Source organism: Chelonia mydas, chromosome 5 (genome assembly GCF_015237465.2).
Source record: "Chelonia mydas isolate rCheMyd1 chromosome 5, rCheMyd1.pri.v2, whole genome shotgun sequence".
In the NCBI taxonomy this organism is placed as follows: Eukaryota; Metazoa; Chordata; order Testudines; family Cheloniidae; genus Chelonia; species Chelonia mydas.
This window is the reverse complement of record NC_051245.2, coordinates 112458462-112481997: the sequence shown is the minus strand read 5'-3', so window position 1 is coordinate 112481997 and position 23536 is coordinate 112458462. Positions and strand designations below refer to the sequence as shown.

The following is a 23536-nucleotide window of genomic DNA, read 5'->3' as shown; positions in this document are numbered from 1 at the left end:
AAATTTTTTTTTGTATAAGCTCTTCTATATAGCACTGCAAGCAATATTATGGAAATTAAATGCATTGCTAAAGTATGACAAGTTCTATGTCAATGCCTTGAAAATTGCATGCATTAATATGCTTTTGTTCTCAGACAACAGTATCAATAAATATCAAAGAAAACATAAACATTGATTTGCCACTGCATCACTCCAATTTTACATCAATGTTCTTCCATTGCTTTCAGTAGAGTTGCAGCATTTTAAAACTGGAATAACATAGTGGTGAATCATACACTGGGTCTGAAAACTCAGGGTATCTCATCTTCATGTTACTCAAAATGTGTATGTGTCCCATGCCAGAAGTTTGTAGTGATAACTCCAGTTTTACTAAGAGTTTGATGTCCTGTAAATTTTGTTAAATTGAACTTTGTGTGTTTGTAACGGTAGTATCTTCGCAGCACGCCTATGCTACTCATCCTTATTACACACATGCGCGCACGTGTAAGTGTATGTATTCACCGTACACCCTGGTAGGGAACACCCCTCACATCCGGAGGAATGTTTATACCATCTTAACAATAGTAAATCACTTCTGTTGGCTAATGTTAAGACTAGGAACAATCGATTTCTAACTGTGGCTCTGACAGTGTTTGTCATCAGCTGAGCTTGGACCAAGTCACTGATCCTTCTGTCTCAGGTTCCCCAAGTGTGAAAACAGGATAATAATTAGAACTCCTTGAACACTGGAGCAGGAGATGGGAATTACCCGCAATTGTATTCAATTTGCCTTAGATATTAATGTTTTGCGTTTTTTGGCAATAATACTACTTGCCTCCCAACAATATTGAGACTCAATTAAAGTTTGCAAAATTCTAAGTATTGTTATATCACTGGACATCTTTTACATGGTATTGTTCAGGATGATGGACAAACACTAGGTCTCTACCCAACATCACCATGGATAGGCCAAATATTTTGAGATACCCCTTGGCAAACTGGGTCAAAGTATTTCAGGGCCTTTCTGTTACTAATTGTTTGTAACAGTCCAAATTCTCTATCTGCTTAATGGGTCATAGTAATCTGATGTTGATGTTGATATGCATGTAGAGCGGTGATGTTACCATGTCTAAAAAAGAAACGTAACAAAAAAGTGCATGTGAATTGCTGCACTCTGACGGCCACATTTACATTTACAGTTGCTTATGACGTGAGCTGATTATAAAATTGTGACAAATCTTGAAGTTTTTCTCACAAGCTTATCCTGGGGAAAATAGCTTGATGAATTTTCAACTCTATCACTGTTTGCCAGAAAGGCTTGTCCTTTCAACTACTATATTTGTGGTGGCAGGCATTGGGAGAATCCCAATTTGCCCAGATCCATTTACCTTTGTGACACAAGGTAAACAACAAATATATGTTACTCAGTGGAGAGGACCTGTAGGGAAGGAAAGAGGAAAATAGTTTTTCCTTCAGCAGTTTCACAGTTCCTTTTGATTCTGATTTTTTGGGAGGGAGGGAAGGGAGAGGGCAGATATTCAGCTGATATAAGTTGGTGCAGCTGCATGGACTTCATTGGATCTGCACTGATTTATACCAGCTGAGGTTCTAGCTGTTTTCTCTTTCCTTTACCCTTTTCTTCTTACAAATTTAATTTTCAGTATTCCCAGTTTGAGTATGACAACATGAGCATGATCCCATCTAGTTCATCAAGAACCATATCCTGAGCTGACAAGTCCCTTCAACCTTGGAATTTATTCAGATTGGAGCATAACAAAGAACCCCAGAGAGATTCTAATAAACTATTGCTCTCCTAGGAGGCGACTGCAGTTTACTCATGTTGCCAACAGAATTTTATTCTTTTTAAAGAAAATGGATTATTTTATTAAGTTGGAGTGTGAAGTAAAAACTGCCCTTTCCCTTCTTCCCCACAGATAAATCGGGTCGTGATTAAAAAACCTCCTCTCTGCCCCCACCCCTCCAGCCACTCAAGTTTCTGATTTGTGAGCACTGCGCATTTTTTGCTTTCCTCTAGAAATTGCTGCCTTCCAGGTTGGAAATCCGTCAAGTCACATGTTTGATTGTGCAATAAAGTGTGATGGATTTGGTTCCCTGCACAACATGGTACCATGAGGATCCCTAAGGAAATTAAGCATCATACCGCAACTGGTAATGCTTAGTGATCCTTTGCCCCACCAGCTTGATTTCTTGCCTCTTGAATGTGGCTTCCCTCTTCTTAGCCTCTGAGAAGGTGTAACAACAGGCCAGTAAGAATGCCAAAGAGACAGCAGCTGACATACGCAGTCTGTCTCTTTGCAACTTGGCAACAAACCTTGGTACGGATGTTTCCCCTTGTGAATGTTTTTACAAAATGTTATGTATTTGGGGATTGAAATTCTCACAACTTTCACAAGCGCCCATACCTCTTTTGATCACCAGTCTACTGCTATTAACATTAATAAGTAACATGGTACAAAACACAAGCTACTATAATACTCTAAGTAAAGATAGAGTCTCAGCTGGTGTAACTTGTCCATGCTCCACTGGAGCCTAGGTCCTCCAGCTGAGGAGCTGCCCCTTTAACTTTTCTCCAGAGCCTTTAATGAGACAATGTTGATGTGGAAACAACTTATCTTATATCACTTTTTCACTTTTAAAAGGAGCAACAGTTGCATGTTTTGGATCCCACCTTTCCCTCTGCCATTTAATATTTTCAATGTTTATTTTGTTATATTAATGTAGGGTCTGATATTGCTCGAAGAATGGGCGTGCACCACGTGTGAAGTCAGCGTGCATGCATTAATTGCAGACTGAGGTCTGTGCACCTATCTGATAATCTCTGTGGTCTATGGTGGCCGGTAGATGTTTAGCATTAGCGTGTGGAGGGCTTCCTTGCTATCCTTTCCTGCCACTTTCCAGAGGCACTGTTAGTATATCTTCAATGCTTGGCATACAGGGGAGGATGAAATGCTTAAAGGGCACTTTAGAACGCACGTGCCTGTCTAAAATTGAGGTTGTTCCAGAAGAAAATGAGTTAAACTCTCATGGCTTGTGATGGCATTACAGTCCCCTGCAGGCTCTGCTGAGTATAAAATAACCCTTGGTACTTTCCTTAAGCAATACGAATCCCCAAGTGTATGCCTCTGGCTGTCAGCCTTATACCTGACAGCCCAGCCTAACAATTTTAACCAGCCTGGAAGTATAATCCTCTCCAAGAGACCTACTGATCGAAGCGTTGTTTTTCTGTTATAAAATATGAAGTATAAAATGGAGGAAACGGTTAATCATGTTAGCTATGACCAGTAAGCGCACAGATAGATCATGTCTTAGTCAAAAAGCTCCCTAATTTCTGTACAATTCTGTCGTTATTTTACAGTGAAGCAATAAGACACAACAATTGGTACATTCCAATTCGTACAAGCTTCATAGGCTGTTATGTGGTATTGGGCCAAAGGCCAATCAGCTAGCTCTATTGGTACCCAGGTATCGGAAGCCATTTCATAATTCCCTGTGGACTGGAACAGCAGTTAACATGTGACCGTTTCAATGAGGTAGTGTAGAACCTGGGTATCCTATTCCTTTAAAAAAGTAAACTAGGCACCTGCCTGAAATCCGCGTGCATTGCAGTTTGCAGGCCAATTGTTTTGCAAATGCTTTGTGCTTTCCAGCTTTTTCCTGCATGATAAAGTTTTGCATTCCTTATACGTAGGTTTTTGCGGGGGAGAGTTGTGGGTTGTCTTTTTTGGTTTTTTTTCCCCCCTAAATCAGTCCCTGCATTTGACATTTGCAAAGTAAAAATAAAGTGAGCGGAATCCCTCGTTAGCATCTATTTATTAAAGATGATCTTTCATGTATAGTATTACCGGGACATTTGCCCTGATTTACTATACTAACATTTCCAACTTGGCTCTGAATAGGGAGCTGTGCTAGTAATGCCATACCCTATGGTGAAATAGTGCCTAATCAGTATTTATGAATAGGGTTTTGGAAGTCACTAAAGAGCAAAGCTTTCACAATGGAACCGGGGAAGAGGTTTTACCACCTTAAAACACAAATATTGCTGAGCTTTGGGAATCTGTGTGGCACATTAGGATTGAATAGCTTTCATTTCTTAAACTGCAGTTAAAAATGTGTAATGTAATACTGTCAGTAATTTTAAATGGAGTGCACCTCTTTCTTTCAGACATTAATGCTATTTGTTAAACTTTAATTACTATGCAAATGAACTGCTGTACTTAAAAAATGACAGTGGAGTGAGTACAACAGCGAAAAACAATTTGAAATTCAAACAAATACAAAAAGAAGCTTCTTTAAAGAAACAAAACAAAAACAAACCCTCGAGTTTTGGGTTTCTTCCCCTCCCGCCCCACCGAAGATTGCATTTTGGCAGCAAAAACTCAGTACTGAATTAAGATTTGCAGGGCTAATTCTGTACACCCAGAGGGCTCTAAACCCATAGGACTGGGTTCTAACCTCCAGAATCTGTAGAGCAAGTTCTATAGACTGATGGCGCCTCACGCCATCAGGTTTTTAGGGATCTGGGCTCTACAATTTCCAAGTTCAGTTCTCTCATAGACATTATAGTCAAAAAGGCACTGAGCTGCACTCATGTATTGAGGGCATGATCTGGCCCATCAATGGGATCAGTTGCGGGGTGTGTGTGTGTGTGTATCAAGGTCGTCATATAACACATACTGTCGCAATATGCATGGAAGTAGATGAGTTTCAGATCACTGGCCTTAAAGGTAGGAGGCAGCAGCTGCTGCTGTGTGTGAACCTATAGGCCTATAGGGGGCTGATGCAGTAGGCAAATTCAGAGCACATTTATCGGAGTAGGTGACTTAGGTGGAACAACGCTTATCTTCTCCCAGTTTAGGCATCACTCTGGGGATTAGACACCTGAATGCCTGGCAGGAGGCTGCAGTGTTTGTGCGCAGAGGCAGAAATTTAGGCGCTGAGCAAATTTAGACCTCTACGGCATTTAGGGGCAGCTGAGTGAGGGCTTTTTGAATTCCAGTGGGGCCTGATTCTGGGATTTAGGCATCTAAAGTGGTAGAGTTAGGCACTGAAGTCCTTTTGTGACTCTAGCCCTGGGTGCCTATGTACTTGTGAAAATCCCATTGGGTTGCCTAGCTCCATTTTTAGAAGCTTATACCTGTAAAAATCTGGTTCTAAGGCCCCTTTAGACTGTTCTGGCAAGGGGCCGTCATATATCTGAGAATACTGGCCGTGTATAGTCATGTATCCTTGTGCAAAAGCTACTTCCTAGCAGTTTGCATCCACCTTCATGTTCATTTTGCGCAAGTGTACATAGTTACACAAGGTGCAAAGTAGAGGAGAATCAAGCCAATTGCTTTCAGTTTTCTGGATTTACACTGGTATAGGTGACAGAAGAATCAGACAGTAGTACTGGAACAATTTTTATAGTGGGAGTACGGGGAGCCACTGAACCAAACTCTAAACTCTGTACATGATGAAAACCACTTCAAGCCAGGGGGTGCAGCAGCACCCCTAGATCGAGCACCTATGGAATCCGATCCTGCATATATTCATTGCATAAAGAATCAGACCTGGAATATCCATGGCATTAAATACAATACAAGTAAAAAACCAGAACAAACTACAGTTCTTCCCAAAAATATTTAAAATCAATGGGACCAGTCACATTTCTGAAATATGATCAATAAATGGGACTTTTTGTGTAGGAAATAACTCTCCACTATGCTAGGAAGGTGTGAGATGTCTGAAACTGGGAACAATGGAGAGGGGAAAAATCAAAACCAGAATGTAATTTTCACGGTGCCTATGTACACAGAACTATGGAACTGTGTTCAAACTCTTTCTAAAACCTGGTTCTGGCTCAATTGGTTTCTACTTCAGTCTGGGTACTTCTCTTTCAGCTTTCTTGGGATCTCTCAGATAAAGCTGCCTGCTGGGTACGTGGCAAATGCAGAATCAATCATCAGTGCAGAGCTGCACGTATGCCAAAGCTGTTGTCTGCACAACCTGGTCCATGACCAGTGGATTGAGAGAGGAATGCAACAAGGAGAGACCACAGTATATTTCAGGACCATTATTTCCTATCATGTATTTCCTTTCAAAAAGGCAATCCTGGTATTTTTTGACTATTTTACTACAGAAAATTACTGGCATAGTTGTGCAGCTTTCTTAATATCTGTGCCAGACTAGAGAAATTAATAATGATACAGTGCTATATGACTGAGTGAAAAACCCCAAATAATCCACTATTCTCTGCCCACATGTGACAGGGTGCTAGAGAAAGGGTTGCTGATCCAGTCCTCTGTCATGCCAGCTCCCATTTAGGGGAATAAATTCGAGCTGGCTGGAGGTAACCTGGCCATAATTGGGTAAGCAGAGACAGCTGATGCCTAATTAGCCTGGGGCTGTATAAAAACCTCAGAGGAAGGAAGGAGGTGGGGAGACAGAGGAAGGGAAAAGTTGGGGAGCAGAAGCAGGGAGGTAGTGCTTTCTGCCTGCCTACAGATAGTGAAGGGCCAACTGTACATGGTGAAATGGCAGTGGGAACAAGCCTGTGAATAAACTGCACCAGTGGTTACTAACACCATAGTCTGAGTGACTCTGTGGACTGATCAGAGGCAGGAGCCAGAGGGGCCCTGCTGTGCTTTCATACATGTTGGGGCTTGTCCAGGATCCCTGCAAGAACAAGTGTTTGGCAGCCTGGAGATAGAGGAGACCCTGCAATGGCAGCAGGAGGAGGTGCAGAAGGCAATGCAGAGTTTTCAGCAAGACCACCAGCTGGAGAGATGGGCCTTGCTCACCTGGCAGGCAGAGCAGCAGAAGAGCCTGCAGAAGTTCATTTGGGCTCAGGCCGGCATCCAACAGCAACTCCTGCAGAAAGTGGTGAGTCCCATGGGAGGGATAGTGTTCGGGCGCTGGGCTTAGGACTGTGTAAAATGGGCCCAAGAGACTACCCTGACTCCTTCCTAGGCACATTTGAGTGAGTAGCCATGGGGACTGGATGGGACAGGGCAACCTGGGCCCTGCAACTGGCTCCCTACCTAGCGGATGAAGCCCAAGTAGCCTACATGGGCTTAAGTGAAGAGCAGGCCAGGAATTATGAAATGGTGAAGGCAACAAGCCTGGATCAGGTGGGGCTGTCTGTGGAGAAGTACTGCCAGAAGCTCTGGTTGGCAAGATGGATATGGGGGGAAGGGGGTTGCGGCCCCGGGCATTTGCCTGAAAGTTAGTGGACTGGGCCACCCACTGGCTGAGGCTGGATGCCCAGACAGTGGGGGAGATCATGAACGTGTTCATCCTAGAGCAGTTTTTACAGGGCCTCCCTGAGAACATAACAGTGTGGGTGAGGAGGCACCAACTGAATATGGTAGAGGTGGCCATAAAAGTTATGGAGGAGTATGTGGAGAAACCCCCCCCCCCCCCCCGACCTGGGAAGGACCCGAAGAACAAATTGAAGGACACCCAAGGGGCTCCCACAGGGTCCAGGCCGGTTGTCTGCACTGCCAGCAGAAAACCAGGACACATGGAGGGGGACTGACCAAACATGGATTGTGAGTGGGCAGAGTTTTATGGCTGGGCAAAGGCTGGAGGACAGGGGAAGGGATGGAAGCTGTCCATCATCCCAGTAATGGTGGGGGCGGAAACCCCAGTGAGGCCTGGTGGACTCTGCCTGCACCTGCTCTCTGGTACAACGGAAGCTGGTGAGGCTACACTGGTGGATTCCCAGTGCGAAGATGGACTTAGAATGCATCTACAGGGATAGGAGGCAATACCCCATGGCCCAGGTGCCCCTTGAGGGTGAGATGTACACCCAGGGGTCCTTGACTGGAGAGCAAAGTCTGGTGGAGGCCCCTATTAGCAGTTGGAGAAGGCCCCTGTTACCAGTTGCGGGGAGGGGGGGGGGAGGGGATATATGTGGCAGGGAGCTTGGGCAAAGTCTTGCTGATTCAGCCCTCTGTCATGTCATTTTCCATTTAGGAGAATAAATTTGAGCTGGCTGGAGGTAACCTGACCCTAACTGGGGAAGCAGACACAGCTGCCACCTAATTAGCCTGGGGCTTCATAAAGGCCTCAGAGGAAGGAAGCTGAGGAGCAGAAAGGAAGGGAAAAGGCAGGGAGCAGAAGCAGGGAGGTAGCACTTCCTTCTTGCCTGTAGACGGTGAAGGGCCAACTGTACATGGTGAAACAGTGGTGGGAACAAGACTGTGAATAAACTGCATTAGTGGTTACTAATCCAAGAGTCTCAGAGTAACGTTGTGGACCTAGCAGAGGCTGGAGCCAGGGGGCCATAGGTGCTGACTCTGTGGGGCTGGAACACCCACGGGGAAAAATTTGTGGGTGCTCCACACCTACCGGCAGCCAAGCTCCCCCTGTGACAGGTTGGGTCACAGAACCTCCCCTTGGGAACTGCCACCTGATGTGCTGAGACTACCTCTGAGTCCATTTTCCCTGGCAGTTTGGGACTTCAGTGCCCTGTCTGGTTGTGCCAGACACACAAGCCTGCTACAAACACAGACCCAGATCTGAACCACGTCCCCCAAAAGCTGCAGACTTAACTGAAAACTGCTTAAGAAGTGCTCCTGTCTCCAAAACCCAGATACTCAGTTCCCAATGGGATCCAAACCCCAAATAAACCAATTTTACTCTGTATAAAGCTTATACAAGGTAAACTCATACATTGTTCGCCCTCTATAACACTGATAGAGAGAGATGCACAGCTGTTTGCTCCCCCAGGAATTAATACTTGCTCTGGGTTAATTAATAAGTAAAAAGTGATTGTATTAAATATAAAAAATGGGATTTAAGTGGTTTCAAGTAATAGACAGAACAAAGTGAATTACCAAGCAAAATAAAATAAAACATACAAGTCTATGCCTAATAAGAAACTAAATGCAGGTAAATCTCGCCCTCAGATGTTCCAATAAGCTTCTTTTACAGACTAGACTTCCTCCTAGTCTGGGTCCTGCAATCACTCACACCCCTGTAGTTACTGTCCTTTCTTCCAGTTTATTTCAGGCATCTCTTTGGGGTGGAGAGGCTATCTTTTGTGCCAGATGAAGACAAAATGGAAGGATTTCCAGGGGCTTATATAGCCTCTTTTGTGGGTGGAAACCCCTCTCCTCCTGTGTAGAATTACAGCTACAAGATGGAGTGTTGGAGTCACATGGGCAAGTCACATGTCCATGCATGACTCAGTTCTCTACAGGCCGAGCCGTTGCCCACACGTTAGCCCAAATGTTCCCAGGAAAGCTCAGATGTGAATTGGTATCTATCAAGGTTCATTGTTAGCCAAGTACTTCCATTTACTTGAATAACCCCTTCACACTATGTTAACCAAATCTGCCTTAGGTGCTTTCTACAGCAAACACTTTAAATACAAGCATAGAGCCAACGCTCATAACTTCAGATATAAAAATGATACATGCATACGAATAGGATGAATACATTCAGTAGAACATAACTTTTGCAAAGATATGTTACATGGCAATACTAGCAGAAAATATATTCCAGATATGTCCTATTTACACTCATAAGCATATTTCTATAAAGCATTATGGGATGCAACATCACACCCCCATCCTCGCTTCATTCTCCCCCCCCCCCAGGCTGTCATGCCCTGCTCCTCCCCCTCCCACAAAGTGCTTCCTCCCTTCCCCTCCCCCCCCCACCTGACAGCTGTTTGGTGGCACTTAGGACTTTCCGGGAGGGAGAGGAGTGGGGACACAGCATGCTCAGGGGAGGCAGAAAAGAGGCAGGTCAGGGACCGGGACTTGCGGGGAAGAGGGGGAAAGGGAGCAGGGCTCAGGTGGGGAAAAAGCAGGGTGGGGTGGGGACTTTGGGGAAGGGGTGGAATGGGGGTGTGGCAAGGGCAGTGCAGGCATGGGAGTGAGGTCAAGCACCCACCGGGCAGAGGGGAAGTCGGCGCCTATGCAGGGGGGCCCTGCTGTGCTCTGCTACACAACATATCACTGATCTATTCATAGAACAGCTAGTACAACTGTTTGTCATCTGTCATTGTTTTGGGGGTAGCTTGGTTCCTCTTTAAAACAAAAAAAGACTGCAGAATCCTGTCTTGTTATATGCCATACACACACTGTTTAGCAGCCTAGTGTGGGCTGATGTGACCATTAGAGGCTGGATGAGATCACATGGACTAATTTCTCTACACTTCTGTACTGCTGGCTCTTGAAAGTTATGACTCCAACATGAGCTTAATTCAATGCATGGTGAGAAATTATCATCAAGCAACCAAGGAACACATCTATTATACCACACAGTCCATTATACCACTCAGTCCCTCACCTCGTTACTATACTGAACACTTACACAAATCATGTGTCTTATTTAAATATTTTTCTTGCAGTAGCCCATAGTGCAGTAAAGGTCTTAGTTAAAGGCTTAAAAGGAAATACAATGTAAGGCACAGTACACAGATTTATATTTGTTTTGTATGTTATATAAAATTTTGTATTTATCTTTAATGATCTTATCGTGACCTTTCCTGCTCTGCAGGCTAATGCAAGTAAAACACTGGAGGAAATGACACAATTTGTATGCGCAATAACTGAACTATGTAAAAGGCTTTATGCACTTGCTTCTGACATCTTAGCAATCACAAACAGTTCTTCATTGCACCTATCTGTCAAGTCGAAACTCAATGAACCATTGCTAAGCTGCTTTAAAGGAAGTTGACTATAAAGGTGATGTAATGTGCCGCCCTGGGTAGAGGTCTGCTTAAGCCATCATTCTGGCCTTGCAAATGCTTCACAAGAGTAGTATGAAAACTGTTGAATATTCTGTAGCCAGATTTCACTATTCCTCCCTCACCCAGCTCTCTGCTGTTCCCTGGAAAGGGCTGAATTTTACTTCCATGACACTTTACTCAGTCATCTGAGTTCAAACACTCTGAGCTTTGGAACAAATGGAGAAACAAAATACCTTCTCTTGGGAACCAAACCCCCATGTCTGAGTCTCTTGTTGCACCTTTAGGTTCCAAATTCTTTTGTTGGCTTTGGAATGTCCCGCAGGGTCTGTCTACGCTACAGTTAGACATCCATGGCTGGCCCATGCCAGCTGACTTGGGCTCGGGCTGCAGCCCAAGCTCTAGAACCTGAGAGATGGGAGTGTCCCAAGCCCAAATAGCCCCTTAGCCCAAGCCCTGGTCAGCTGGCACGGGTCAGCCGCAGGTTAATTGCAGTGTAGACATACCCTCAGTGTCCTAGCTGGTGACTAGATTATGTATCTGAACTCAATTTCCCAGAAACCACTGGGGGGTCTTGGAACTTGGGTAAAGTTTCTTTAAACAAGTTTAGCAAAAGATTCAGCTAAATTCAGGAGAAATGAGGAGTTTTGCCTGCTGTGTGTATGTTTGTGAAGGCATTGTGGCCATTCTGGATATCTCTTGGACGTTCTGGATATCACAAAAAAATATTTTTTCTTGGAATATGTCAAAAAATGTGCAAATATGGCACAACTTAACAAGTGAGGGTATCATACCAATCTTTATTATTCCCTCCATAAACTGGATTATTAATTCATCTGTTAGGGTAGCTATTTTCTTCTGAACTTTAGATGACTGGTCCTATGTTATGTTCATTTCTATGTGCATGCACAAGGTAAGGATGTCTTTTTTTTATCGTCCTGATCACAGTTGTTCTTCAGCACAGAGTTCACCAATAATTCTATTCAGAGCTTGTTGAGTGAAGCATGTTCTGATGGGGTGTTCACCCCACATTAACCTGGAAAGAGTTAATGTGGCTCAGAAGGGGTGAAGTAACCTGATGGGCCACAGCTGAGGGAGAGTTAGGCTTGATAGGCAAGCACTAATTGAGGATGGATCCCACTCTGGCAGGAGCAGGGTGGGCTATACGGTGAGGAGAGAGCAGAAGGAGGCTGCAGTTTGGAAGCCTGCAGGCCCTCTCCGTGATGTTTCCTCCTTTCCCTCTCTAACCTCAGAGAGAGTAGATGCCTTGGGATCCTGGCCCTGAAGAAAGGGTGGTGAAGCTGGAAAAGCCCAGGGAAATAGCAGCAAGGTTTGGGACAGTGCAGACTTTGGCTGCTAATTCAAAGGTCCGCTAAGCTGGGACCCAGAGTAGTGGGCAGCCCTGGGTTCCCCTACCAGTCCCTGGGGAAGTGGCACGGCCTTGAATTGGACTGCTGGGAACTATACCTGGTCAACCACTCCAGTGAGACTTTAATATGCCAAAAGGGGAAAATTATAGTGACCTCACTGGAGGGCTGAGCCACGAAGAGGGAGCATCCTGATTCAAAAAGGCAGCACTGCAATTCCTGGAGCATGAGAGGGTCAGGGATGTGAGCCCCAGCAGAGCTATTCCTCAGATGAAGCTACCAGGGGGTGCCCCAGCAGTGAGTAAAGCCCCTGACCTGGGTACTCCAAATAGAAGAACTTAATTAAAATATGCTTTGAAAACGTATTGATTGGAATTCAACCGACAAAAAATACCCATTAACATGTAAGACACTGTCAAGATTTGTCTTAGGTCTTACCTACCTACTGCTACTATTTAAGTTTTGTTTTAATCAGAAGGGTGACTGTAAAAGTGGCCCAGTATTTCCGCTTCATATGGGTAAAAGTCTACCCTCACTTAGTTTTGTGAATTGCCAGGGATGGCTAAGGGGACCTAGTATAGGAGGGGATGTGTTGGGTAACACACCATATTAGTGGGAGGGTCAGCAAATCCCTTTAGCATGTGCTGCAGAGTGTCTTGTGTGCAAGACTGACTGGCTATGCTGAGGGGTGGTATATTGACAGGGATGTTAGACTGGACAAGTCCCCCACCCTTTGGCAATAGTAGGCAGATGTCCTGCTCTGATAGTGTCTTGGGGTTGAGAATAGGCACCCTGCACCACTGCCATAGGGCAGGAATCAGCCTTATGTGCACTCAAGTCACATTTCCTTACTTTATGGAAAGTAAAGCTCCTGAAGGCTGCTGATGACCTCCTGAAATACACTGCATCCCCTCAATTCCCATGGAAGTCAGTAGGCGCTGAAGTCATTCTGCATAACCTCCACCTCAGTTCTGCAGAGACCGCATGGTTATAGGAGAGAACGTCCTCAATGATTGAGGCAGAATGAAATCCAAGTTTTTACCCCAGAATCGTTCTTACTGGTGATAAAAGAAACAGAACACAGTTTGATTTTTGAGATCCCAACATCAGTCTGCAGGCTGGTGGTTGACTGGTAATTGGATACCTTTGAGGAAGTCAGTGAGAAAATAATCTCTCTCTCTCATACAATCCTACAATGTCATTTTCAGTAAGGTTTATCTTCACTTGAAATGAATTTTTAAAGCCCACCTAATCTTTTTGTTCTACAAATTCTGTAATGGTTTCTCCAAAGATCCCAAGTACTAGCAACCATGTGCATATTTACAAACATTGGATCACCATCCAGGCCTTTTAAGGAAACAAATGGGAAATGGGTGTTAATTTCAACAGTCCAATGGATTATCATAAAGTTAGGAGATAGATTAGCTTTCAAATTGTGGGGAAATTTTGTCCTTGTAAGACTGATACAAATTTTTTAAAAAAACTGTAAATACACAGTTAGGGAGAACCTCTAATACAGAGACTCAAATCTGTGCTACAGGGTAGCTGTAACATCTGTCTCATTTATCTAGGTAGTTGTACTATGCCCATCTGAGCACCTCTGCAGTACGAATGCCTAATATCCAATATACCACATCCATCACTATTGTGCCTGAGTGCCTTTAATGTGGTACCATCCTCTCTCAATCCTCCTCAAAGATTATTACTGGAGTCTTCATTTTTTTTGCTTCCTTGGTTTGGTGGGTTTGTCTCCATTAGAGCTAGATGAAACTCTTTGAATTTTTGATGGCAATATTCAGGCTATTCAACCAGCTTTCAAACTTTGTTTTATGTGAGTCTTGTTCTTGAGGCGGGCATCAGATCAAAGTCCTCTGTACAGACACAGAACATGTACATTTTAAACTCTTCATGGCAAGGACCATTTCCTTGTTCTGTGCTTGTACAGCATCTAGCACTAAGTCAAGTCCAGGTCTGACTGGGGCTCCTTGGTGCTATCTTGGTGCCACTACTATTGACAGGCAGTGCAAGCTTCTCCACTGTGGCCTGAAGGTTAGGCTTGAGGAAGGGTGGCACAATCTTGGGGTAGTTCTATCTGCATGTCTAGTCAATCCTTGGTCTTGCTGTCAAACCTGCCAACAAAAGTAACAGATATTATCCTATTTGTGTATGTCTGTGATGCACACGCTTGCTAATTATTTTGGTGGGCTCCGTCACATTCTTAATTCTACATAAACCACTGAATGCTATTATTGAATATTTAAGGTGGTAGCAAGAGATCCCAACCAGGTCAGGATTCCGTTGCCCAAGGACCTGTTCCGATATATAATAAAAAACAGTCCCTGCCTCAAAGAGCTTACAATCTTAGCACCAAAGGATGCCTCTTCCCTACCATTTTGGGGAGGGATTTGAACTAGTCTATCAGCATTTTTTAAAGGCAAGTCTTCACTCATTGTATTCAGTTAGACAATGTAAGTTTGGAGGGCAAGAAGAAGCATGGACAAAAATCCCTAAATGTGGTAATGTTCTTGCAATGTATTAATGTGCTATGTGTTAACCATGATTGGCGTTTATGAGCCTCCCAGTGGCAGAGGCCATCTTGCTGAGACATGACACTGATGCCACTTGCACTGTGTGTCACAGACTGTAACCAGTTTCCTGCCTGCTATAATACTGGTTTAACATTAAAAAGAGAAAATGTCATCTTCAATAATTAAACAATTATTTAAATATTAAACACTAGTTCATTCAGCATTAAAGGAGGATAGAGACTTTTTTCCACCCCTCACAGCCTCTGACACAGGAGTTTTATATTGTCTGACAGTCCTGTATGCTGTTTAAGGGGAATTCACTTACATCTATCCACTTGCCACCATGAGAGGGAAGCATTAATAGAATTCACTGATACGTATTAAAAAATAAGTGACTCTAGGATTCTTGGAGAGGAGCCCATGAAAGGGAGGGTAACAATCCCTTTTACAGTATCCCTTTCAAGGTGAGTTGTTCTTTGTTTTAACCGGGTCAGTGTTCAATTTCATTCCACCCTTGAGAAATACTGAGTATTGCCTGCTTTCTCCCTTTTTTAATGAGGATCTCTGTGGTGGCTTGATTCAATGCCAACTTAAGTCAATAGAAATATCCCTATTGAGGTTGTGGGATCAGACCCATAAATGGCTTTTGTGACAGTGCCTTATGTCCTCAGGTCACTTGACCCTCTTTGTGCCCAGAGCCACTGGTCTTTCTGAGGTACTGCTCTGGAAGAAGACCACAGCCTTCTCCTTAGCCTCTGGTGCATGGCCTGTTTTCTCTTCCTCCCTTGTGAACTCAGCGTTCCATTTCCATCAGGAACACAAGCACATAACCAGCCCCAGACAATACGTTAAAGCCCGGTCCACTTCAAGTTAACAAATTAGTATTCTGTTTTCTCTGTTCTGCTAATGGCCATTACGTTACTAAACAATAGTTATGCTTGCAAAGATTCTGGGCTATGTCGTCTGCCAATAGAGCGATCAGCTGAGATTAGGGCCCTACGTTTGGAGAAGGGGATCTCATTTTGTCTCTGTATCCCATGCAGATATAGATGGGAGGAAGTCCACTGTAGTATTCTTTGGTGGTGGAACCTGCCCCTTTTCTAACAGAATGGTGTAATGCTGGCCTTGGACACAGTGTGGTGAGGGCAGCACTACCTAGCATCTGTGCACAGTCCAGCCGTAGCACAGAGGAAAGGCTTGGGGACAGGAAAGGGAGGCATAGCCAGATGGAACCTCTCCCCCCCACCCACCAGCAATGCACAGGGGTACAGTGTGTAAATTAAAGCTGTCAGAGGCCACGTTAATATATGCGGGGGGTAGCATACACTATACTGGCAGTGTCTGAACCGGGGGCAGAGAGTTCTGGTCTGAACACAATGCAGATGAGTAGCAGAGGCATTTGATTCCAGTTGTAAGCATCATGCAGTGACAGTCCTGGACCCAGCTGGGGTGCAGGATGGGGCCCAGTGTGGGGAGAGAGAGAGGATTATAAATAGGGGATTAATAAAGAGGATTATGTTTGGAGGACTGGGGGTGGGACAGAAAAGAGATGGACAACACCATGTGCACAACTCTTCTATTGCAACACCCTATTGTGCTTCTGCATGCTAACGCAGCTCACGGTATGAGCCACGTGTTCCCCACGACAAGGAGAGTCCTCCTTACGCGAGACTGCGGCTGAGCACCCAGGGCTGTGTTGTGGTCCTTGTTCTGGAGCAGTTTGTGATCCCTGGTGTCCTGCTACACTTCGGGTTCTAAGGGGGACCTGGGGGGAACATGGCTAATTATTGATTTCTAGTCCTATCTACTTCTTACTGTACTTGGCCTGTGTATTTGCTATATTATATGGCAAGAGAGCTGTGTCTGTCGGTCTGTTCCCCTACCCCAGCGTGTCAGCAATGCTTCTGTAACATGCAGCATGCTATTTTGTGTACACGTCCTCTTGCTTACCCTCCCTCCCGCAATGTTTGGGTTCATATAATTTCCAGCAGTCATGCCTTGTTCTTAGTCATTTTGTCCAAGTGTCCGTTGCCAGCTGGCATCTGTCCTCCACTGTGTTTGCCACAGTTTTTGTGGCAGGCATAAAAAGGCATAGCAATGTTTATTGGGGGACCAGAGGCACCAGGTGGGACAGCAAATAGCAGCACTGAGTTTTTTGTATGTATTTTGGAAAATGAGTGTGTGCCTGTTATGCTCCACTAGAGCCGTTCATTTTCAGTTGTGTTTTACATAGTCATAGTTTTGGGACAAGCTGGACCAAGGGTGAAAGTAAGGCAGTACGGGCTGGTACGGCTTACCGGTAAAACGTAGCCGCCAGTACCGGCCCATACTGCCTTTCCAGCGCTTTAACGTCGTTGCCCCTTTTGCGCCCCCACCCACCATCGGTGGCCCTGCCGGTAGGGACCCAGCAGGGCCACCGATGCGGGGGGGGGGCCGCAAAAGGGGCAGTGATGTTAAAGCGCTGCTGCCCCCCTCCCTGGCCACCAAGTGGGGGTGGGGGGAAAGAAGTAGCTCCTAGAAGCCTCTGCTTTTCTTGACATACACACCTCCCTCACTGCAGCTTCCAGCGACTCTTCATAGAGGAATCACCAGATCCCTCTCAGGTGTGTGTCTGCCAGGAACCAGGATTGGTAGCCACAGGAAATCCAGCCCTTACGGGGCAAACCGCCCTGCTACATTACACTACACTGCAGAACCAGCTTCTCACATTCTGGTTTCCTTGTCAGCACAGTCAACAGGGCCACGTTGCTGTTTCCTCTGTGCACTTCCGGCTTTCATTTCCCTCCGTTCCTGACATGCTTCATGGACAACAGGTTTTTCCTTCCCTACACTTCCTGCCCCACTCCCTCTGTGGACATAGCAGCACGTTAGCAGGAGGGTGTCCTTCTGCCCCAGGTCTTTGTCCTTTCCATGCCCTTAACAAAATATTCCAAGTTGGATTCCCTGTAACCCTCTTGCTATACTTCTGACCTCTGGTGAGAAGCCTCCTTTCATGGGCAGTGCATGAACTGGTGGCTGGGGGAGGCTAGCCCCCCAGCCCCGCCCCTTCTGCCTCCCCACCGGAGCCCAGAGCTCCGCCATAGCAGCTGCCGGGTGCTGCCCTAGACTAGCCCCCCCCCCTTTCCTCCCAAGCCCTAGGAAGGAAGGGTGGCATGGGCACAACCCCCCCACCCCACCCCAAGCCGTGGAGCACCAGGCAGAGCAACCTGAGCTGGGGCCACCCCACAGGGAGACTGGACTCCAATCACACAGAATGGGAAGTGTGTGTGTGGTGGTGGGCTGGGGGCGGAGTGTAGGTGGGGCCATGCCTGGCTGTTTGGAGAGACACAGCCTCCCCAAGCCTATGATACCCGCTGCCCATGTCTCCTTTTCTTTAAGACAGGCCTGCAGTTCCAAGCTATTTAATTCCAAAATGATCTTAAAATTCAGAGGAAAACCAACGTGAGCAGCATAATAACCCTGCTGAGTTTAAGATCTTGCTGCCAGCCTCACTAGATAAGCTAAATCTTGTAGCGAAAATGGATTTATGTGAAAGTAAAGGAGGACTTGTGGCACCTTAGAGACTAACACATTTATTTGAGCATAAGCTTTCGTGAGCTACAGCTCACCTCATCGGATACATTGCAGTCTGAATGCATCCAATGAAATGAGCTGTAGCTCACGAAAGCTTATGCTCAAATAAATTGGTTAGTCTCTAAGGTGCCACAAGTCCTCCTTTCCTTTTTGCGAATACAGACTAACACGGCTGCTACTCTGAAACCTGTCATTATGTGAAAGTGCAGCTTACAACTGTAGTGTCTATGCCTGTGCAATTACTGTCACCCTCCCTCTGTTCACTGCAGAAGATGCAACTCGGCGGCTAAGTCCCGCTTCTTCCTCATAGTTGGCACCTGTCGTTGTGACACACTCTTGTCTTTGGATGGACTACTAGAAAAGAGCTTCTTTATACAGTTCAGGTCACTGTAATGACAATCTCTTATGTTACCTCTTCAGACATGAAATTACCTGTGGAAGTAGTATATGGGTAATTTTATATTTTCTCAGTTATGGTACCTGAAGTAAGCCCATTGCAGTCTCTCTTCTGGCACCAGGCCCATTGTATCCAACTCAACATCACTAGAATATAGGCTACTTTGTGTGTGTGTGCGCGCGCACAGTACTTCAGAGGAATTCTTTGAACTGAGAGATAGGTCTTAGTGTAGAGGGACACTTAGTTGTATATACAAAGCTTAACTTCCTATCTCCTAGATGTCTTGGTTAGGATAAAGTCTATTAGCATGCTGATAGTTCTTTCGCCCCAGGAGATTGCTTGCTGTCTCTGCCTGAATGACCAGACACAATGCAAAAATGAAAAACCGTGATCATAATACAGTTATCATATTCCCTTAATTTCAATTTGTATCGTATATGACTTGTCTTGGACAGTACCTGGTTCAATTGTACAGGTGCAAAAACTGACACTCTTAACTTTTACTTAGTCCCTATAATCAAAACGATTGGCTTCGTGAAAGATTTGCCTGCAGAAAGACTGTAAAATCTGCATTAAAGTACTTGGACTTTGAAAGGGCTGGTGAATGAAACGGACACTGGGTATTAGCACTGGATATCCGTTCTTGTTCCATAAAAAAAATCCAATATAAGGACCTATTTTATAATTGTGAGCTGTGTCAGTGACTTTGGTGCCCAAGAAAATGGAAGGGGCAGTGTGCTGCCCACTCTACTGCAAAAGGGATGTATTCTGAAATGGGATCACGCACAGTTCCTTTCAGTGCTCTTACAAGAAACCGGACTTGTAACCTGTACCACCTTTGCTGCTCTAGTCCAAAGTCTGTCTTCATCTGAGTCTCCAGATCACGTGCACAGGAACTACTAATAGACGGTCAAATCCATTTTCACTGCCACATGCATGTGGATCCTAGTCACCAAAGGTAAGTCTAATATACCGGGACCTTTATAAAGTATAATGATATGGAGGTGCACTTACATTTTTTGGCAGATCCTAACAATATAGGAAGATGTGCACTGAGGACTGTGTTCTACCCTCAGATGTGTCCTGGCTCCTATTGATGATGATGATGATGGGGACACCTGTGTCTTCATTTATATACAGAATGTGAATATTAAAGGCCTTACGTCCACCTTCACTCCTGTTTACTCTGTTCTGTTGCTAATAGCAGAGGGGCCACTCCTATCAAGTTCCCTTCTAATAGGGGACAAGAGCCACCAAAAACGTGGGCAGTGGTAGGCAGGAAGGAAACATGACTAGGGCATTTCACTAGGGAGCGAAATGATTCTATATAGGTCCCTCATCATAGCATCTGAAGGACTTCCCATTTGTTTATGGATTTATCCTTAACACTTTTGTAAGGTAGGGAACTACTGTCTACAAATTACACTTGGGGGATCTGAGCCCCAAGGTCAGATTGTGATTTATCCAAGGTCACACGATCTGCTGCAGAGATGGGAAGCGAACCCATATTTCCAGAACACCATCCTGCCCTGCTCAGTGATTCCAGCCAATGGAATTTATACGGTGCCTTGTCCTGCACCATTAACATCAATGGGAACTGTGAACAATGGCTGTTTCTTGTGTTTTAAGTCTTGCTTTCACCTCCTTGAAAATGCATCAACATGAGAGTAAGAATAGAAAGATGCCTGATCCATGAACTTCAGATCTGGATCTGTACTTCCTCAAAGTTTGTGGGTGAAAGTAGTTGGCATTTGCTTTGTCATCGGTGGTGGTCAGTTTTTTCCTGTCCCCAATGCATTATGAGCAGAGCTGGTAGCACTGTCTATTAATGGGTTGTCTGACACTTTCCATTTTAAGGCCCTGTTTTCAGTTGCTTATAATTTTCCCAACTTTAACCATTCAGGCTGACATTTTCCATGCTAAGTGTCTGCGTCATGCTGAATTATTTTGGAAAACTTCTGCCAAAATGATTCATCAGTTTTTAAATTTATATTGTGGGGGAATATCCTCTCAAATGATAGGAGAATAGGGGAGGGGGAGAAGGAAGAGGAAGGGAAGGGAGGGGAGAGCAATATCTTGTCTTCATCCAGTAGGAATTATTCAAAGGTTTCTAACAAGTTAGACCAAATTTGTCTGAGGTCCCTCTTCTCTGAAACATTACCTGCTCTTTAGCAGCTAAGTCAGCCAAGTTGCTGTGCCAAAATTCTATCTCTGGTGACATCCTGCTCTTCCATCGAAGCAATATAAGTCATTTGGCTCCAGCACTGCTCTAGAGAAACAAGCTTGCCAGGAGTTGGAGAGTTTCCATTATGATGGGATATATTCCAAAAAACAGTTCTGGGAAGTAATGTTTAAGGATCCATTATCTCATTAATTCTCCCACTACTTCTAGCCAAAAGGATTGTATCCTGGGGGACAGTCCCAAAACATGTGAGCCAATGTGGCTCTGGGAGACCCACGTCTCCAGCAGCCATTTTTTTTGGCAAGGCCTATGCACTGTAACCTATGTGAGGACCAATGTGAATGAAATTTCCTGCTGTAGCAGCTGCAGATCAACAGTAGAATTTTAATGTTTTACAAGGCACTTCCCCATTGGCTAATGTTCAAGGATATGTACAAATCTTTGTTCCAGGCCTGATGCAGGAAATATAAATTAGGGAGAGTCTTTTGGGCCAGGAAACTATAGCAGGCTACAACTGGTTGGGTGATTGTATGGAGTGCTCTGCATATCAACAGCAATTCTGGAGTTGCTGGTTCAGCCATTTCTGAGAATGAGGATAGGGGAAAAATACATAGTTGTGCCCATGTTAAAAATGCTGGTGACCTTTTTTGAAAAATCTTTCACCTTCATGCATTGGAGCAGGAACCTGAAATTTGGCAGAAGGGTGGACTTTGTGTCAGAAATGTGCCTTGTGTCAGACTTCTGAAAATCCACCCAAATTTGACCAAGTTATAAGCCTTTGGGGGGCAAAAAAAATCACAATTTTTACATGCTGAATAGAGGCCTTAATAGAATTTTTCAGGTAAAAATTACAAGGGTTGTCTGTTCACAGCTGCACCTGAAGTCAATACAAGCTGTGTTTTGAACATATTAATTGCTACATAATGCTAAGCACTCTGAAAAATCAGGTTCTAGATATCTCAAGTAGGACTCCCAACATTAGTAGATAATTTTGACCTTAATCTCTGTCGTAGTTACCCACCTGTAAAATAGGGATAGTAATACCATCATCTCTCAGGAGTGTTATGAAAATAGATCAGTTGAAGTTCTTGAAGTATTCAGTTGCTAAAATAAGTACCATGGAAAAGCCCATGAGGAAATTAATAATTCTGTGTTCAGAGCAAGATTTGAATAGTGTGCAGTTAAAAGGCATGGGCCGCATGTTGAGGAGAAAACAAAATATTGAATCGCTACTGATTAAGTGACTATCCATTCTGTACACTGAATGAGGCCAAGGGTCCTGTGGAAAAAGTAGAATGGGATATCTCATCCCCAAGCCCACATTTGCTGTTTCTACCAGTGTTTAATATAATTTGATTTACTATAATAAGGATATTTTTAAAGGATTAAGGATTGTGTTTGAAAATATTGTCTTATATTAATAAGTGTGTGTGTGTATTTATGTGTGTGTGTATATATTTTTAAAGGATTAAGTGTGTGTATATGTGTGTGTGTATCCCCCTTGGAACATATTTAAAATGTTTTTGTCCCTTAATTTTTGTATATGACCACAGTAAACAAGAGACTCAATGTAACAAAAATAACACTAAAACTGTATTATAAATGCTACTTAAACTCTGAACACTCTGTATTGGGAAGTTAACCTTAACTCATTCAGGTCTACATAAATATTCTAACACATTATGCATTAGTAATATGTAACACCACACTATATTCTGAAAGCCTTACATTATATCATAGGCATATTAAATACAAAATTAAATACAATATACCATAGGCATATTAAACAGAAATTAAAAGGTACAGTGACCAGAGTGAAATCCCTGCAAGCTGCATGGACACTTTTCAAAGACACCATAATAGAGGCTCAACTTAAATGTATACCGCAAATTAAAAAACACAGTAAAAGAACTAAAAAAGGCCACTGTGGCTTCACAACCATGTAAAAAAAGCAGTGAGAGATAAAAAGGTATCTTTCTTAAAAAGTGGAAGTCAAATCCTAGTGAGGTAAATAGAAAGGAGCATAAACACTGCCAAATTAAATGTAAAAATGTAATAAAGCCAAAAAGGAGTTTGAAGAACAGCTAGCCAAAAACTCAAAAGGTAATAACAAAATGTTGAAGTACATCAGAAGCAGGAAGCCTGCTAAACAACCAGCGGGACCCCTTGACGATGGAGATACAAAAGCCCCTCTTAAAGACAATAGTCATCACAGAGAACCTAACTGAATTCTTTGCTTCAGTCTTCATGGCTGAGGATGTTAGGGAGATTCCCAAACCTGACCTGTCTTTTGTAGGTGACAAATCTGAGGAATTGTCACAGATTGAAGTGTCACTAGAGGAGGTTTTGGAATTTTGAGAAACTTAACAGTAACAAGTCACCGGGACCAGATGGCATTCACTCAAGAGTTCTGAAAGAACTCTAATGTGAATTTGCGGAACTGTTAACTATGGTTTGTAACCTGTCCCTTAAATCAGCTACTGTACCCAATGACTGGAAGATAGCTAATGTAACGCCAATATTTAAGAAGGGCTCTAGAGGTGATCCCGGCAATTACAGACCAATAAGCCTAACATCCTTGCCAGGCAAATTAGTTGAAACAATAGTAAAGAATAAAATTGTCAGGCACGTAGAAGAACATAATTTGTTATGCAAAAGTCAACATGGTTTCTGTAAAGGGAGAGCATGTCTTACTAATCTATTAGAGCTCTTTGAGGGGGTCAACAAACATGTGGACAGGGGGGATCCAGTGGACATAGTGTACTTAGATTTCCAGAAAGCCTTTGACAAGGTCCCTCACCAAAGGCT

General features: G+C 44.1%; 1 long non-coding RNA gene across 3 annotated transcripts in view; it reads left to right on the top strand.

Annotated features, from left to right (window-relative positions):
- LOC122466023 overlaps window positions 1-23536 on the top strand; it is a 100045-nt gene that overhangs the window by 5762 nt on the left and 70747 nt on the right. The window contains exon 1 of one of the 3 annotated variants that reach the window (XR_006291222.1): window positions 6472-6861. The exons of the other annotated variants lie outside the window; for them this stretch is intronic. This is a non-coding gene — a long non-coding RNA (uncharacterized LOC122466023). Of the gene's footprint in view, window positions 1-6471; window positions 6862-23536 lie in introns of those variants that run through there. 3 annotated transcript variants of the gene reach the window in all.